Raw genomic sequence first — 17686 nt, forward strand, 5'->3', positions numbered from 1 at the left:
TCACGAGCACAGAGGGAAAGTCTGGCTGAATCAAATAGGCACAAGCTCCAATATTAACTGTTTCAGCACCTCTGCATGGACGCTGAGAAATGAAAGTACGTGAGCCATTATGCATCCTAGCATTTCTAGAACTACCAGTCCAAGCAGACCTTACAGGGATTTTATTAATGACTGGATCTCCAAACTGGAATTTTATTAATGACTGGATCTCCAAACTGGAATTTTATTAATGACTGGATCTCCAAACTGGAATTTTATTAATGACTGGATCTCCAAACTGGAATTTTATTAATGACTGGATCTCCAAACTGGAATTTTATTAATGACTGGATCTCCAAACTGGAATTTTATTAATGAGTGAATCTGCAAACTGGAAGTTTATTAATGACTGGATCTGCAAACTGGGATTTTATTAATGACTGGATCTGCAAACTGGGATTTTATTAATGACTGGATCTGCAAACTGAGATTTTATGGGACAACACTGGATGGTTCAAAATTTCATTATCCTGTTATGTATAATTCTGACCATCACTTGACTAAGAAAATTGTATTTTTTCATCAGTTACCTGGGTGGCAATACAGATTTAAAGAGACTTCCAAAGAATTTCCATCTGGGCAAGGAAAGCTGGTGAATCTTGGTAGTCCTACGAGGCGTACTACATTCTTAGAATGTAAGTAATTACATTAGAACTTTACCTAAGTACATCATTCTTTGAGATTTATACAATTAATTATTTTTTGTGTGCTTTTCTCTTTGCAAGACAATTCAAAATGCCACAACCTAAGCCTTCAGGTGCACAGGGACGCAAAAGGAGACAGAAACAGAAGAGTGAAGATGAGAAAGGTGCAAAATTCATGGCTATGTTCTTGCAGAAGGAAAGTCCATCAGATAATCAAACTCAACAGCATGCTTCTACTGAAACTGCACCAAAAGATTCTGAAGGTCAGGCCACTTTGTCACTTCAAGAACATGGTACCTCATCTGGACATGTGCAGCAGGCATTATTATTTATTTATTTATTTATTTTTTGTATTTATAAAGCACCAACATATTACGCAGCGCTGAACATTAATTTAGGTTACAGACAATATTTAGGGGTGACATACAGCAATATGACAATACAGGAATACAAGAAAACCAGATCACACAGCACAGCACAGCACAGCACAGCACAGCACAGCACAGGCATCAAGTAGTATGCTCTCTACACTTGAACCTGAAATACGTGGCTCAGAATTTACATCCGAAATTGAGCAATCTGAACCTGAAAACACAGAGGCATTGTCATGTCCTCATACTGAAAGTAGTGGTGAAGTTAGGGATTCTGTTGAAGCAACTGTACTCCCACAAAGTTCACAAACTGAGACAGATTTACGCAGCACAGATATTTCATTATGGCCAAAATCTATGAACAGTCGTATGAGAGACCACATTGTCTTGCAAGGACCACAGCCCTTGCCTGCTTCAAATTTTGTGTACCCCCAAGACAGGGACAAGCGTCATTTTTCATCATTCTATGGTTATGTTGTGCTACCAAACAAGGAGCAGGTACTTAGGCAATGGCTTCAGTACTCTGTTTCCGCAGACAGAATTTACTGCTTTTGCTGTAAATTGTTTGATCCTAATCCAAAATCAAAATTTGGAACTGAAGGTATGAACAACTGGCACCATCTTACTGAGTACATTTCATCGCATGAATTATCTAGTGCACATATAAAAGCTCGTCGATCCTGGATTGATGCGGAGAACAGTCTTAAAAAAAATACAGGCATTGATAAAGATTTGCAAGGCCAGATTTCGCAAGAACGTAACCGCTGGAGAGAAGTGTTGGAAAGAATTATAGCAGTAACTGTGTATTTGGCAACTAATAATTTAGCTTTTCGGGGCTCATCAAATAAGTTGTATACACCAAATAATGGACATTTTCTTGGGCTTATCCAGCTTCTTGGCAAGTTTGAGCCAGTAATGCGAGATCACTTAAAAAGAGTTACCTCAAAAGAAGTCCATGCACATTACTGTGGAAATATAATCCAAAACGAAATAATAAACTTAATGGCCTCTCAGGTGAAAAATTGTATTTTAGAAAGAGCCAAAAAAGCAAAGTACTTTTCTGTGATGTTAGACTGCACACAGGATGCAAGTCGTACAGAGCAACTATCATACACCGTACGCTTTGTTGACATTGATGGTGAACATGTTGCAATAAAGGAGCACTTTATTGGCTACCGTCCTGCTAGTGACACATCTGGTCAAGGTCTTGCTAACCTCCTTTTAGATGAAATATCAAAATGCAGCCTGGATATGAACAACTGCCGAGGACAAGGATATGATAATGGTGCCAACATGGTTGGCTTGAACAAAGGAGTACAGTCTAGAATTTTACAACAGTACCCCCGGGCATTTTTCAACCCATGCGGTTGTCATAGTTTAAATTTAGTTACTGGTGATGCTTCAAAGTCATCTGTGAAATCTGTCAATCTGTTTGGTGTTTTGCAGAGACTTTACACTCTATTTGCCTCATCCTCTAAACGGTGGTGTATTATTAGTGATCATGTCAAGCATCTCACCCTGAAGAAAGTATGTGCTACACGTTGGGAATGTCGAGTCGAGAGCTTAAAAGCAGTACGATATCAATATGTTGAAATTCATGAGGCTCTCTTAGATTTAGAGCAAAATCTGGATGACCCCACTCTTGCTTCAGAAGCAAGATCTCTTTCTGCAATGATGGAAGACTTCAGCTTCATTGTCACTCTCATCATATGGTACGATCTTCTGTTTCAGGTACACATTGTGAGTCCATGCAGTCCAGAGACATGGAGATTACACGATGCAATAATTTGTTAAAAAATTGCACTGAATTTGTTAAGAAATTTCGGGATTCTGGATACGAATCTGCAAAGATTGCTGCCAAAGAAATAGCCTTGGCCTTGGACATTGAAGCACAATTTACAATGAGAAAAAGGCCTAGGAAGAAAAAAAGGTTGTTTACTTATGAGAGTCAAGATGAACCTATTACGGATGCAGAAGAGCTTTTCAAAATATCCGTTTTCTATCCCTTGGTTGACAACATGACTGCTTCACTGGAAAGGCGCTTCGCTCAGCTATCTAACCACAATGAACTGTGGGGCTTTCTGTACAATATTATGTGTTTGCCGGAAAATGATAAACTTCAAAATATGTGCAAGACATTAGAAGCCATTTTAACCCAGCCTGCAGTGGTAGACCTTGAAGGGAAACAGAGTGACATTGACGGTAAAGAGTTGTTTGAAGAGCTCAAACATATTCAGCCAATGATTTCCCAATCTTCAATTACACCGCTTGAAGTTTTGAAACTCATAAATGACACACAGTCACATGACCTTTTCAGAAATATATGGATTGCAATGAGGATTCTGCTGACTATTCCCATTACAGTTGCAAGTAGTGAAAGGAGCTTCAGCAAACTTAAATTGATAAAAACCTATCTACGTACCACGATGACGGATGAAAGGTTATCATCCCTTGCAATTCTTTCCATCGAAAGTGACTTAGTTGAAAAACTGGACTATTCAGCAGCTATAGATGCTTTTGCAGCTGCAAAATCTAGAAAGGTGGATTTCTCCTAAAACCTTGTCCATCACATTTGTTGAACAGTTTCCAGAAATCAGAATATGCTCTCTCTCAATCCAATTATTTTGCCCATATGCCATTGTCACATGTCCTTAGATCACAATATTCGACCATTCCACCTATCCTTTCAGAGTCTGTCATATTCAATATCCTCACTGGTCTTTCCCCTAAAAAAATGATCTCGTTATTATGTTCTGCTATTATGTTGCCAGGTGCTACCTGCAGAGCCTATATTAAAAAATGTACTTGGGAGGAGGAAGTTGCAACTCCTCATCATCCAGCAGACCAACCTTCATCTCCCAAGTACATTTTTTTAATATAGGCTCTGCAGGTAGCGTCTGGCAACATAATAGCAGAACATAATACTGGGATGATGAGGAGTTAGAGAGTGCCCTTTCTGCTGTGGTCCAGGTCTCACAACACTTGCCTGATGGACTTCTTGCACTTTACACACTCCATATAGCCCATCTAACTCTGGTAGCTCTGCCTAAATACCACCAAAGCTACTCAGAACTTTGCCCTTAAAGTGACTACATGGGTTCAACTGTTGGACCCTTTGAAAAAGACTTGATCTGGTTGGTTAATGCTATTCTCCTGTATACAAAGCACTTTATCAGGCAAGAGATGTGCATTATTATTTTTTCAAAATTCTGTTGTTTTGGAAGCATCCCCTGCATACTTCCATATGAGCACCACCATCTATGCGTTAAATATTACTTGGGTTTTTTTTGTATATTTACTTGCATGTGCTAGTTATTGACTGTTAACGTGACATTTTTTTTTTTTGTTGGTTTTGCACATGATGGATAATTGTATTTTATGACACCATGGGCCATATGCAATTCTCTTTTTCACCTGAGTTTTCTCCTAGGAGAAAAATGTTTATCTTTGATTTAAAATAACTTATTAGCACTTTGCAATGGAAAAAAGTATCAAAAAGTAGGTAAAAAGTACTACCAAAATTATTTTGAGTATTTTTTTTGCTTGCTGGTGGTATAAAAGGGATTTTATTGACAAGTTTTAAAATATCACCTAAGAGAAAACTCAGGTGAAAACGTGAATTGCATATGGCCCCTTGAGCTTGTTGGTTAGTCTGTAGGACTACTCTTTTTAAGTGTATTGCCTACCTTTATACTACAGTTCCCCAGTATCACCCTGCCTGCACCTTTTAGTGAAGTGTTGTAATTTAAAAATAAAAATAAAAATGGTAAGTTGGTTTCAAGAAGCCTTTTGACATGATTTCACTTAGCAGCTCTGATTTTGGGGAGGGGGGGGGGGGGAAGGTTTGGGGGGGGGGGGCATATTTTTGGACTCTCGAACTGGGTGAAATTTAGCCTAGAAACTGCCCTGTCCCAAATCATGAGTAAAATAATTGAAAGCTCAGAAAAAATTGATTGGAACTGTACATCAAGTAAATGACAATCCATCACACACCATATCATTTTTGATAAAGTTGGTCTGAATTTTCCAACATGTCCAATCTCTGAAAAGTGGGAAATTCGATCGGATTTATCAATCGAAAACAAAGAAAAGCTCTTGATTTTTCGGGACAACCAATTAAAATGATCAAATTGGTGAAAAATTGGATCTTTTAATTATATGGTGTTAGAGTTATATTTCAAGTTCGGACTCTCCGCTCAGTTTTCAGGAACGTATTCAATGGATCAGTTTTTATTTGCAAATCAAGATAGCTAATATTTTTAACATTACGATCTGTTCCTCGGTTTTTGTCCGCTCCAAAAAAGGTACTGAACGAATACATTTTTATTGCAATTATGAACCCGCCCTAAAAGCATATGTTATCTTGCAAATGCCCCATGAAAAAGTTGACCAACCCTGCTATAAGGCAAGCTGAGACTGAGACCTACCTGAACACAGTCTGTCCTGTAGCAGTGTTGTGGGAGCCCCAAAGCAATGATGAATCACTTTATTGAGCGTACACGGACTTGCCTCAGAGAAGTCACGTATGGCCCTGCCACCTCCTGAGCCTCATCATGAACTTTCCATCGTGTCATGGTTAGTTTCATTGGCCAGTGCTAAGAATACATAACATCTCGGACACCCCGCTATGTTGTTTCACATTTATTTCCTCTTTCTCTATAAATGATAAACAGGAGGAGAGCTGTGTGATGCATGAAATTACAGTGTCAGGTCGCTGCTGATGTCCACAAGAAATCTGATGATGGCAGTATTTCTTATAAAGTGATGCCAGGTTTATTTGGATGTTTTGCATTTTATCTACGAACTGTTCCCAAATAAAAGAAATACTAACTGAAATTATTTTTTGTAACCTAAGCTCTAGCAGAGCACAGAACTATCAGCTTGCAGCTTGTTTTGTGATCTCTGCCCTCTAGTGGTGAAAAGTAGCATTGCATTATGGAAGTCCACTTGTTAATAAATTGATACAAATTCATCATCTAAAAGTCAGAACGGTTTAGGCAGGCAACTTGCCAATGCGAAAAACGTGCATTTTTCTGTACACAATTTTACCGGACGCTATACCTATTAGTTTGTGGTTTTGTGTGCACGTTCTTTCAGAGTAGGTAATGAAAGTCAATGAGAATTCGTATGCATTGTGTGAGTTTATGCTATAAGATGTACCAGGGGCGTAACTGGAGGGAACAGTCCCTCACCTGCTACTGCATGTGGTCCCAGAGCTGTAAGAGGGCCCCAACTACTACTTCACTCACTTCTGGTAAAGAGGTCCATCCTTCAGATCAGGTGTTTTTGCAGCTACACTTGTTATGGGTGTGAAGATTACAATGACCCCTGTAAGATGAGATCCCAGGCTGTGAGGGTCACCAGGGGTTGGCAAAGGAAAGGGTGTGAGCATTGGGGGCAACCATCAAAGCTTTGCTTGGGACCCCATTATTTTTTGTTGTGCCCCTGAGATGTATGTTTTTATTTTTATGCATGTAAAAGCGTGAATGCAATTTTAAAACAGAATTGCGATTACATTTTTGCAAGCTTTTTTTTTGTTTGTTTTGTTTTGTTTTTTTGAGTATTATGAATTTGCACATGAGTTTGGATCCTAAGAGACAACAGTCAAACCAAGCGCATACATTTGAAATCGGCGCCGGTAGATTTGGGCGCAGGATATAGCCGGTATATGGCTGGTCCTGCTTCTGCACAAGTCCGGGCCGTATTCATTACTAATCCCCCTCCAGGCCGCCATGGATAGTGAGGGAATGATATGATTCGGCTTCCAGCGATTGCTGGAGGCCGAATTATTGTGTTTTTTTAAGCACCCTTGGCTCCATCTTCTGACAGCGCCGACGTTACTCACTGAGCTCTGCTCAGTTGTGATTCCCATTATAACCTATGGTGGCGCCGGCTGCGCCCAGATCTAACAGAGCAGAAAAGCACTGCTCCGAACCAAGCTGGCTTCACTATAGGTCTCTGAAAAATGTTTAAACCAGAGCTTTATTGCAACATATCGAAATTCTACAGCTACCGTATGTTACTTGATTACCTGCCAAGTATGTACAAAGGCTGCAAATCCTTCCTTTTATCCCCCCATTAATAAGATTTTTTTTATGTTTTTTTGAGGATATAAACAAGTACCTAACAGTAGGTAACACTTTAACTTTTTAGGGAGCAATTCTAATGAAGCATAAGATCAAATGTACGTGGGAGAAACTGAACAAACTCTGCGCAAACGTATGAATGGACACAGGCACACTATTAATGATACCAAATCTGGACTCCCAGTTGCTACACACTTTCGGTCCAACGGAAACAGCATGGATGATCTTCGTGTCACTGCCCTGAAGGGCGGCTTCAAAACGTCAAATGACCGATTAATAGCAGAAACAAAATTTATAAATTGTTTCAAAGCTGTGCAGAAGGGTTTGAATAAGGACAACAACTTTCTATATTGGTATGAGATTGATGATATATGAACTGTCTCAGCCACCCTAGCTGAACTTGTGAACTAAGAATTTACGATACCTCTGGGTCAATCCTAATACTAGGGCTGTGAGCAATAAAGTAAACAAGGATCCTTATCTTACCCAATTTAGATGGTCTGTTTGTATTAAGGCATCTTCATGATGTATTTATGCTTAAAAAAATATCTGTTTTCCCTTTTGATGTTGCATGTATATAAGCTGTCTGTACCACCAGCTTGCAAACTAACAGGATGTAAACCTGACGAAGGCTGCAAGGCCGAAAGCTTGTTCATTCTTATTCATTTGTAGTTAGCCAATAAATGGTATCATCCTGATTTAAAACTTCTTGCTTTTACTGATGGCTAACACGGTACAATACCCTACTGCATATAAATATATAGCCATTGTTAACAGTTATTGTTAAGGATCAGTTGATGTCCAGGCGTCTAGGCTTCAAAATAAGCATTCAGTCCTGGAACCCACTTTCTGGTGTTTTTGTAGCATTTGCGTTTTGAAAAACACTCTCCTTCATTTGAATGAGAATTATGGCAAAAGCGGCAGGATTCTTTAAGATCGCTGCAAAATTGTTTGTGTCAATTTTGCCACAATCGTATTTAAGTGAATGATAGGACGTTTCTCAACACTGGCAAAAATGGCCTGACTCAATCTTGCATGATGTAAATAAGGCGTGTAAGCAATTTTTAAGGTACAGTGGGATGCGAAAGTTTGGGCAACCTTGTAAATCATGATGAATTTCCTGTATAAGTCGTTGGTTGTTACGATAAAAAATGTCAATTTAATATATCACATAGGAGACATACACAGTGATATTTGAGAAGTGAAATTAAGTTTATTGGATTTACAGAAAGTGCGCAATAATTGTTTAGATAAAATTAGACAGATGCATAAATTTGGGCACTGTTGTAATTTTATTGAATCCAAAACCTTTAGAACTAATTATTGGAACTCAAATTGGCTTGGTGAGCTCAGTGACCCCTGACCTACATATACAGGTGAATCCAATTATGAGAAAAAGTATATAAGGGATCAATTGTAAGTTTCCCTCCTCTTTTAATTTTCTCTGAAGAGTAGCAACATGGGGGTCTCAAAACAACTCTCAAATGACCTGAAGACAAAGATTGTTCACCATCATGGTTTAGGGGAAGGATACAGAAAGCTGTCTCAGAGATTTCAGCTGTTTCCAAAGTTTGAGGAAATTGAGGACCACAGGCTCAGTTCAAGTTAATGCTCGAAGTGGCTGACCAAGAAAAATCTCTGATAAACAGAAGCAACGAATGGTGAGAACAGTCAGTCAACCCACAGACCAGCACTAAAGACCTACAGCATATTCTTGCTGCAGATGGAGTCACTGTGCATTGTTCAACCATTCGGCGTACTTTACTCAAGGAGATGCTGTAAGCGAGAGTGATGCAGAGGAAGCATTTTCTCCACTCACAGCACAAACAGAGCCACTTGAGGTTTGCTAAAACACATTTTGGACAAACCAGCTTCATTGTAGAATAAGGTGCTGTGGACTAATGAAACTAAAATTGAGTTATTTGGACATAGCAAGGGGCTTATGCATGGAGGGGTTATGCATGGAGGATAAACACCATATTCCAAGAAAAACACCTGCTACATACAGTAAAATATTGTGGTGCTTTCATCACGATATGGGGCTGTGCGGCCAGTGCACGGAGTGGTAATCTTGTCAAAGTTGAGGAACGCATGGATTGCACTCATTATCAGCAGATTCTGGAGACCAATGTCCAGGAATCTATGACAAAGCTGAAGCTGCACTGGGGCTGGATCTTTCAACAAGACAACGGCCCTAAACCCTGCTCAAAATGCACTAAGGCATTCACGCAGAGGAACAAGTACAACGTTCTGGAATGGCCATCTCAGTCCCCAGATCTGAATATAAGCTGCTGCTTGATTACTGAGGGAATTGCTTGTCATCTGTGGCTTGCTTGTGCATGGCTGCAACGCTACAGTATCATCCAGGCTGCATAGAAATGTGGACAGAGGAGCACACTATCAGTACTGTACCTGCATTAACTGGTGAGACCTATGCTCCTTCTGCAAGCTTATTGCATGCAAATCCCTGCATATTGAGCACTGTGCATTTAGATCTAGCTTAGACCCTGGCTGTGCTTGCGTGCTGAAGCATTGAATCGAAAAATGTACTCCCAATTATTGACTGAATCTCACTTGGGCGATTAGCGGGTGATTGCCTCTAATCGCCGAAGCCACTAGCGCAATATTAACCTTATGGCAGTGATCTCACTGCCATGATTGTCCAGATCGCGGGTGTTTTGTGATTAGCGGCAATCGCAAAATGTGTTCCCTTCTGTAACGATCATGATACAGTGCTTAAAAAGCGCTGAATGCAATAGTTCTAAATCGCGAGTGTGTTCATTTGATTTTTAATCACAGTAAAATCACCTGCGCAAAACTGTTTGAATGAGCCCTTGAGATACAGTACTATAGTATACATTATGTGCTTGAGTATGGCCATTTCTAAAGTAGTAAACTACTTTGTTCAGTTCCATGGAGTTTACTATAAAGGGATTCTACTGTATTCTCCACCTCACAGCCAGGGACTGGTGAACCACCAACATGGTTCCATTCATCATATATTCCTTATTCCTTTGTAACTTAACAAAAAGTTAAAACAGCTGCGCTCAACTGAACATTACAAAAATAGACCGTAATTCTATTCTCATCACAGTTCTTGAATAAGGTGCAGGTAAGATTATAGTTTTGTAAAAGATCTCCTGTTGCTCTCATTGTTGGAAGTATGTAGTTTACCTGGCGGCCAGAATTTTAGTAAACCGCTCACAGCGTGTGTTCAGTAAAAATATTGGTCTCTAACTGCTGAGCAGCTGAATATTCCTTCTTTTCTTTTGGGATGACTGTGACTGCGAAGCTTAGCAATATCTGTTGAATAAGGACATCTGTCATTAATGTATTAAATAGTGAGCAGAAGCGTAGAATCAAATCTTCTTTAAAAGTTTATAATAGACGTATGGCAGACCATCTGGGCCTGGAGACCGTTTGGTAATTGAGGGCTGGCAAAATGTCCTCTGTGATTTCACAATGTAAAGCCGGTCTCTGTTTTAATGATAGTTTGAAGAGATTTATTCTGGTAAAATATTCTCTATTTTAGATATTCTATAATAATTGGTAATATGTTTGCTTTTGATTGTATGTTATACACCCATCTTGATGCTACGGGGCGAATACTGTTTTCTTGGGTTTTGGTTTTTTTTGGTCTTTTTAAATTTTGTCTTCCTATTTTATAAGCTTTGTTCCCTTTCTCGTTTGTTTGCTCCATAATTGTGTTTTCTCTATTTATTGATAGATTCTGCCAAGCAACCTTCTGTGCATATGTATATCTAGCATTGTTAGGGGGTGTGGTTTTAAATGGCAATTGGTGCTGTTTTTTTTTTTTTTCCATGTCTGCTGGTAGTAAATATGATTACATGCAGGCTGTTTGTGGATTAAACAGCGTGAACAAATTACTCGGTGCATATCAATCATTTCTTGATCTCTGTAATAGATAGCGGAGATACCGCCGCAGAGGCAATCGGCATGGCGGCTATCTCCGCGTATTAGCCGGCAGCCTCTGCCGCGCAGTTACATGCTGCTGCTCTGCCTGGTCCTTCTATTGCACATAGATTGAGGGCTACGCGCGCGCGACAAGACCTTTATGCAAATAGAAGGGGAGTCAGCTTATCTGCCAAGTCAGCTGACTCCAACGGTACTTTGGATTGGCTGAGTGATGGGGGCGGCGCTGCGGGGCATCTCTGTATACATAGTACTAGTCTGTCAGTTGCCCCGTGTCTGCTGTTGCGAATGCTAACGTGTTAGCGCTCAGACCCTAGTCAGATCCCAAAGTGTGCTAGAACCAGCTGGAGCTGGTAATCCACACTTAGCCAGATTCTGTTGATAGCTTAAAGTACTAATTGCATTGTATTATCTGTTATGACCTTCTGCTTCCTTTGACTACACTCCTGCTTGTTGATTCTGTACCTCTGCCCATCTGATTCCTGTTGACGACTCTGCCTGAACTTAACACTGAATCAGCCTTCTGTCTTTGTACTTTATCTGTCCGTACGTTGCCTATTCTGCTTGTCTGACCTTCCTGTCCTCACCAGTGGGCCTAGCCACTGGTGAGGGATCTGTAGTAGCCTTCACCTACTCCTCAGGTGAAGCTCAGCTGCAGTACTGTCTGTAACACCTGCTCCTCAGGTGTCCGTTAGCTGCAGTATAGTCTTAATCACCTGCTCCTCAGGTGATCAGCCTTTGCAGCACTGTCTGTAACACCTGCTCCTCAGGTGTCTGCTAGCTGCAGTATAATCTTAATCACCTGCTCCTCAGGTGATCATCCTTTGCAGCACTGTCTGTAATACCTGCTCCTCAGGTGTCCACTAGCTGCAGTATAGTATTAATCGCCTGCTCCTCAGGTGATCATCCTTTGCAGCACAGTCAGTGGTCCCTGCTCCTCAGGTGTCCACTGGCTGCAGTACAGTCTGAATCACCTGCTCCTCAGGTGATCATTGGCTGCAGTACTGTCTGTCACCCGCTCCTCGGGAGATCTCCTCTACCTCATTACTGTTGCACCAAACACTATCTCACATTGGTTGTCCTGTGTCTGGCTATACTAGCATTATTGGTGATTCTGCAGATCACCACATAATCAGGCATAGCATCTGTATTATTGGTGATACTGCAGATCACCAATAATCAGAAAATCTGTTTTGCTGACACCAATTGTTACAATCTCTCTTGTATTTTTTAACTTCTCACTTTGCAATGTATTGATTTATTCTTTCCCCCTTTTTGCTAAAATTCCTTTTTAAGTCCTCCAATTAGGAAAGGGGAACAGATGGTGTGGGACTGGGAAACCCTACATGTCCTGTCCAAAAGGTAAGGTAGGGCCACAGAGTGCCAGACCCTGGACAACTACAGAAAATGTGATCTAGCAAATAATGATGAACAACAGTGTCAGATGCTGAAGCTGGAGTAATTGCCTTTATATTTTTGAGTCAGTAGATTAGTTTACTTTAATGCTAGTTAAGTGTAGTAAACCAGTGGAGTGGTTATAATACACACCATGGTAGAGGCTGTAGTAAAGCAGTGGCGGACCGATTGTATGTGAACATATTGTTTCAGTAGCTTAGATGAGAAGGAAAAAAGAATGATGGACCAGTACTTGGAGAAAGCTGATGGTCTAGTGAGGATTTTGATTTCTTGAGTATTGGTATTATGACTGCATTTTTGAATAAAGAAGGTGGAAGAGGAATGGAAAGAATTAAATAAGACATTAAGCAGATATGCATAGTGACAACAGATGAGAAAAAATGAGGCAAATGATTGGACCATTTCTAAACTGCATACATTCACATACAAAATTTGCATAGTTCTGCATCAAGTCGGAAATACTTGCATCCATTAGTTGGCCCTCTCTAGTAAGCATGTGAAGCTTTGTGCTGGAACTGTAATGGGATGAGGCTGAATTTAGTAAGGTTGTGACTAAAGAGTGGAAAAGTAGATCTTGAAAAATCGCCCAGCTGATTGATCAGCAACGTCTGGCTTTGCTTGGGTTTTTCTCTTCCTTAGTGGAAGCTGGCATGCTATGAGGTAATTTCTGCTCATCAGTAGTAGCCAGCCTAATGAGCCTTTCTTATCAGACAGCCTCTGTGTAATGATTGACAGAAGCATGAAGTCACTTCCATAAGCCCAGCTAAACAAACTCATTACTCATGTAGATGTATATAAATAGTAGAGACGGTACAAAATCAGATGAAACCGGAAAGTAATACATGAAGATCATTTAAAGCAGTTCATCACTTTTTAGATTTTAGAACAATTATAACGCTAACACACACATTAAGGGGCTAGTACACACCAAAAATCGCTAAGCGTAATTGCAAATGCTTAGCATTTTTTGTAGCGATTTGCAGTGGCGATTCCTGGCATGTGCCTAGCAATTTTCTATTTAAGCATAGCGATTTTGTAGTTCTTGTGGCAAACAGGAAGTACACTTTGACCTGGAAGTGAACAGCTTTTGGCAAAAACCCTTTTAAAATTGCTCTGTTCAGCTAGTTTAGCGTGAACTAGCCCATACAAACACATTAGCCAAGTGCTGTCCAAAACGCTCTTGGGGTGTACCAGCCTTTAGAGATTCAAAACTAAATCATAATTATATCTTCACTACCAGAAAATAAACTGTCTGGAGCAATCAAAGCGTTAAGATGGAACTTTTAAAATTTGCACTAAAAATCTGCTTCAGGCTCAGAAGTGGCCGTACTTACAGGTACGTTACAGGCATTCACCGCCCTACATGAGAAAAGAGGTGCAGGGTAATATTAACCACTTAAGCCCAACTGGACGAACATTCTCGTCCAGTTGGGCTGCGCTCACTCCTGCCGCCAGCCGTTAGCCCAGCGATCAATAAAAGGGATTACAGATCCCTTTCATTGATCGAAGCCCCCGCAGAAAAGCCGACAGCGTCTCATCAGACGCTGCGTTTTTTCTGAGTTTCAAAAAGTTCCCCGTCTTCATTCTTCTTCCTGGAAGCATATGATCACGCTTCCAGGAATTTTTCACTGCGGTCATCTTGTCGCCAAATAGTAAAACTACACACACATCCATTTTTTAATAAATCCATTTTCTTACATTTATAATTAGCTGTTTACCTCCCACACCAAAAATTGCCCACATACAATTTTGAATGCAAAAAAAAAAAATGTACAATTAAAAAAAAAAAATAGTTAACTAAGGGTCTGAACTTTTTAAATACGCATGTCAAATGAGTATATTAATTAAAAATGTTAAATTATGGGCTTGTAAATACTGATGGACGCAAATTGAAAAACTGCACCTTTATTTCCAAATGAAATATCGGCGCCATACATTGTGATAGGGACATAATTTAAATGGTGTAATAAGCGGGACAAATGGGCAAATAAAATACATGGGTTTTAATTATGGTAGCATGTATTAATTTTAAACTATAATGGTCAAAAACTGAGAAATAATATTTTTTTTTCCATTTCTTTCTTAATATTCCTGTTAAAATGGATTTAGAATAAAATAATTCTTAGCAAAATGTATCACCCAAAGAAAGCTTAATTGTTGGCGGGAAAAAAAAGATATAGACCAATTCATTGTGATGAGTAGTGATAAAGTTATTGGAAAATGAATGGGATGTGAAAGTTGCTCAGATGCAAAAAAATAAACAACCCTTCGGGCTTAAAGGAATACTATCGATACCCAAGTGTTCTAAAATGACAGTATGCAAATAATGTCTAAGTAGCTGTGTAAACATTTTCCTACTTTTCATGTTAAATATCAGAGGCAAAAGCTGTAATTTATTGAGAGTAGGATTTAGCTATATTGGGACAAATCAATTGCAGAAGGGGTGTCTGCTTCAATGCACAGCCAGAGTTGCATATCAGACTACAGAAAGCAAAAATCAAACATATCAAACTCTGAAAGCAAAAACAGTATGAAAAGCTGTGACAATTAGTTACATTTCCTCTGCTCTCTTCAGACACTTCCGTGAGAAACACAGGATACAGAAGCTGCAGCTGTTGGGAGCCCTCTCTTCTCTGTCACACACAGAGCTGCACATAAAGTTAACTGATCAAGTGTGAGGGGAATTTCCCCTCTTCTCATGGCTCATTCAGCCGTCAGTTTTGGCGTCAGTAAAGTTTGAATGTATTTTGATAACAGTAAACAAAGAAGTTGCTACTAAAATGTATACACCAGTACTTAGCAGCACTTCCCAAACAATTCCTGTGTCAATTGAAAAAAAATATGTGAATCGATAGTATTCCTTTAAGTAGTTAAAATCTACATTTATATGAAGAACTCCTGGGCCCATAATTTTATATTATAAGCAATTTAACTTTTTCTCCTAAGTTTCCTCCTAGGAGATAATTTTCAATCTTTTATTTAAAAGATCTTTTCAGCATTTTTCAACTGAAAATGTACCAAAAAGTACCGTATTTTTCGGACTATAAGACGCTCCTGACCATGGGACGCACCTAGGTTTAGAAGACAAAAACCAGGTGAATAAAAACATATACTAAACCTGGTGCATCCATGGTGAAGGGGCATCTTGTGGATTATGCCCCCTTTGTACCTCATGACCTCTTGTATCTCCCCGTGTCCTCCTCTGTCCCCCTTGTGTCCTCCTGTGTTCCCAATGTGTTTGCCTCTGTCCTCCTTGTATCCTCCTCCTCTATGCCCCATGTGTCCCCCTGTGTTCTCCGTTTGTCCCCGTGTCCTCCTCTGCATGGGCACAGTACAGGGAGTCCCCGAGTTTGCAACGGTTTGGAAGTTCATATTGGCAGGCGTTCACAAGTCAGGATCTCCCTGCATTTAGACTATAAGACGCAGTGACTTTTTCCCCTTATTTTGGGGGGAGAAAAGTGAGTCTTATAGTCCAAAAATACAGTAGTTATAAAACTACTGTCAAAACTATTTTAAATATTTTTGTGCTTGCCGGTAGGAGTAAACTCAGGAGAAAAAGTTAATTGCATATGGGCCCTGGAGTGATAAATGTGGATTTTCCTTGTAGTGAAGGTAACGTTTATGTTTACAAAGGTTTTTTATTTGATTTTTTTTTTTAAAACAAATAAATGGACAGCAACTTCTGAGAAGCACCAGGGTATAATCTGTTAGCGGTAAATCATACTTTGTTGACAACTGGAAGAAGTAAACAGGTGTTCATAGTGACAATGAGAATATCATTCCTGTCTTAACAAGAGTTTCACTTACAAACATAGGAACTGTTGTTTCACAATATAAAAATCTGTCTCCGCTTTAGGTCAAGTACGAGGGCTGTTTCACAATAGATGCGATTTGCTGCACTTTGCTTGCGAAAATGGGTATATGGGCCTATGGAGAGGGAAGGCTCTGGATCCTATCAAGCCCTCCATGTCCTCTCGTTCCAGCGCTGTCACCCTCATTCCACGTATTCAACCAAAATATGTATTAAAAAACAATACTGTCTATCTCAGGCTTTCTCAACCAGGGTTCCCTGGAACCCCAGGGTTCCTTGAGGACTCTGTGTTCCTTGGCATTTTCTCCCATCGTGGGTGAAGTATAATAGAGCACATTATAATTAGTGATGGGCGAACAGTGTTCGCCACTGTTCGGGTTCGCCCGGATTTTGGCCTGTTCGGGTTCGGTTTGGCACCCCCCGAACACCTCATGGTGTTCGGGAGGGTGTTCGGGCACGCTGCCCGAACCCGAACAGGCCTTCTTTGTTCGGCCGAACACAGCCGTGTCCGGCCGAACATAGCCCCCTATAGGGTCCCAGCATAAAGGGAGAGCATGCCCCGACCATGTAGATGACGCGTACCCTCGTTCGCGTCATCGCGGTACTTCTGAGCTCTCTTGATGCGACTTCAAATGTAAACAGGAAGTGCGTCAAGAGAGGGCGGAAGTACCTGATGGTACTAGCGCTTAGCATCTCTGGCTGCCCGCTTCCTGCCCTCCTCCTCAGGTACTTTTGGGGGGCTTAAATTTAACATTATAGGGAACCGGCAAAAGGGAGAGCTTAGCGGGGAGGGGTGGGGGGCATATCCGACCCGACACCCCCCCCCCCCCCCCCCCGCGCGCTCGGGGCAGGCTCTCCCTTTATGCTGGGACAAAAAAAGGGGCCCCAAAGGGACATGTTTGGGTTGGGTTCGGGGTTCGGCTTGAACATGCCGAACATCAGGGGCATGTTCGGCCGAACCACACCGAACCCGAACATCCAGATGTTCGCCCAACACTAATTATAATAGGGCTTACTGTATAAAGAAGCACTAAATTGGGGATCAGAATAATAATGAGCACAGTGTAATGAGTGGCAGTGTAATAGGAGTTAGTGAAATTAACAGCCTCACCTACTTTTAAAAACCATGCCTCCGGAAAAATAAATGCAGGGGTTCCTCAAGATAAAAAAAATTGTTTGCAGGGGTTCCTTGAGATCCAAAAGTTATTTGCAGGGTTCCTCCAGGGTAAAAAGGTTGAGAAAGGCTGGTCTATCTTGTACCCGAAGATGACTCTGTATGTATGAAACGACGTAACTCGAGTCATTTTTAAGTAAAGGACTACCTATATACTGTCCTTCAGATTGTAAGCTCGCAAGGGCAGGGCTCTCACCCTTTTGTGTCATGGA

The sequence above is a fragment of the Hyperolius riggenbachi genome, chromosome 3, assembly GCF_040937935.1.
Source record: "Hyperolius riggenbachi isolate aHypRig1 chromosome 3, aHypRig1.pri, whole genome shotgun sequence".
Classification (NCBI taxonomy): Eukaryota; Metazoa; Chordata; class Amphibia; order Anura; family Hyperoliidae; genus Hyperolius; species Hyperolius riggenbachi.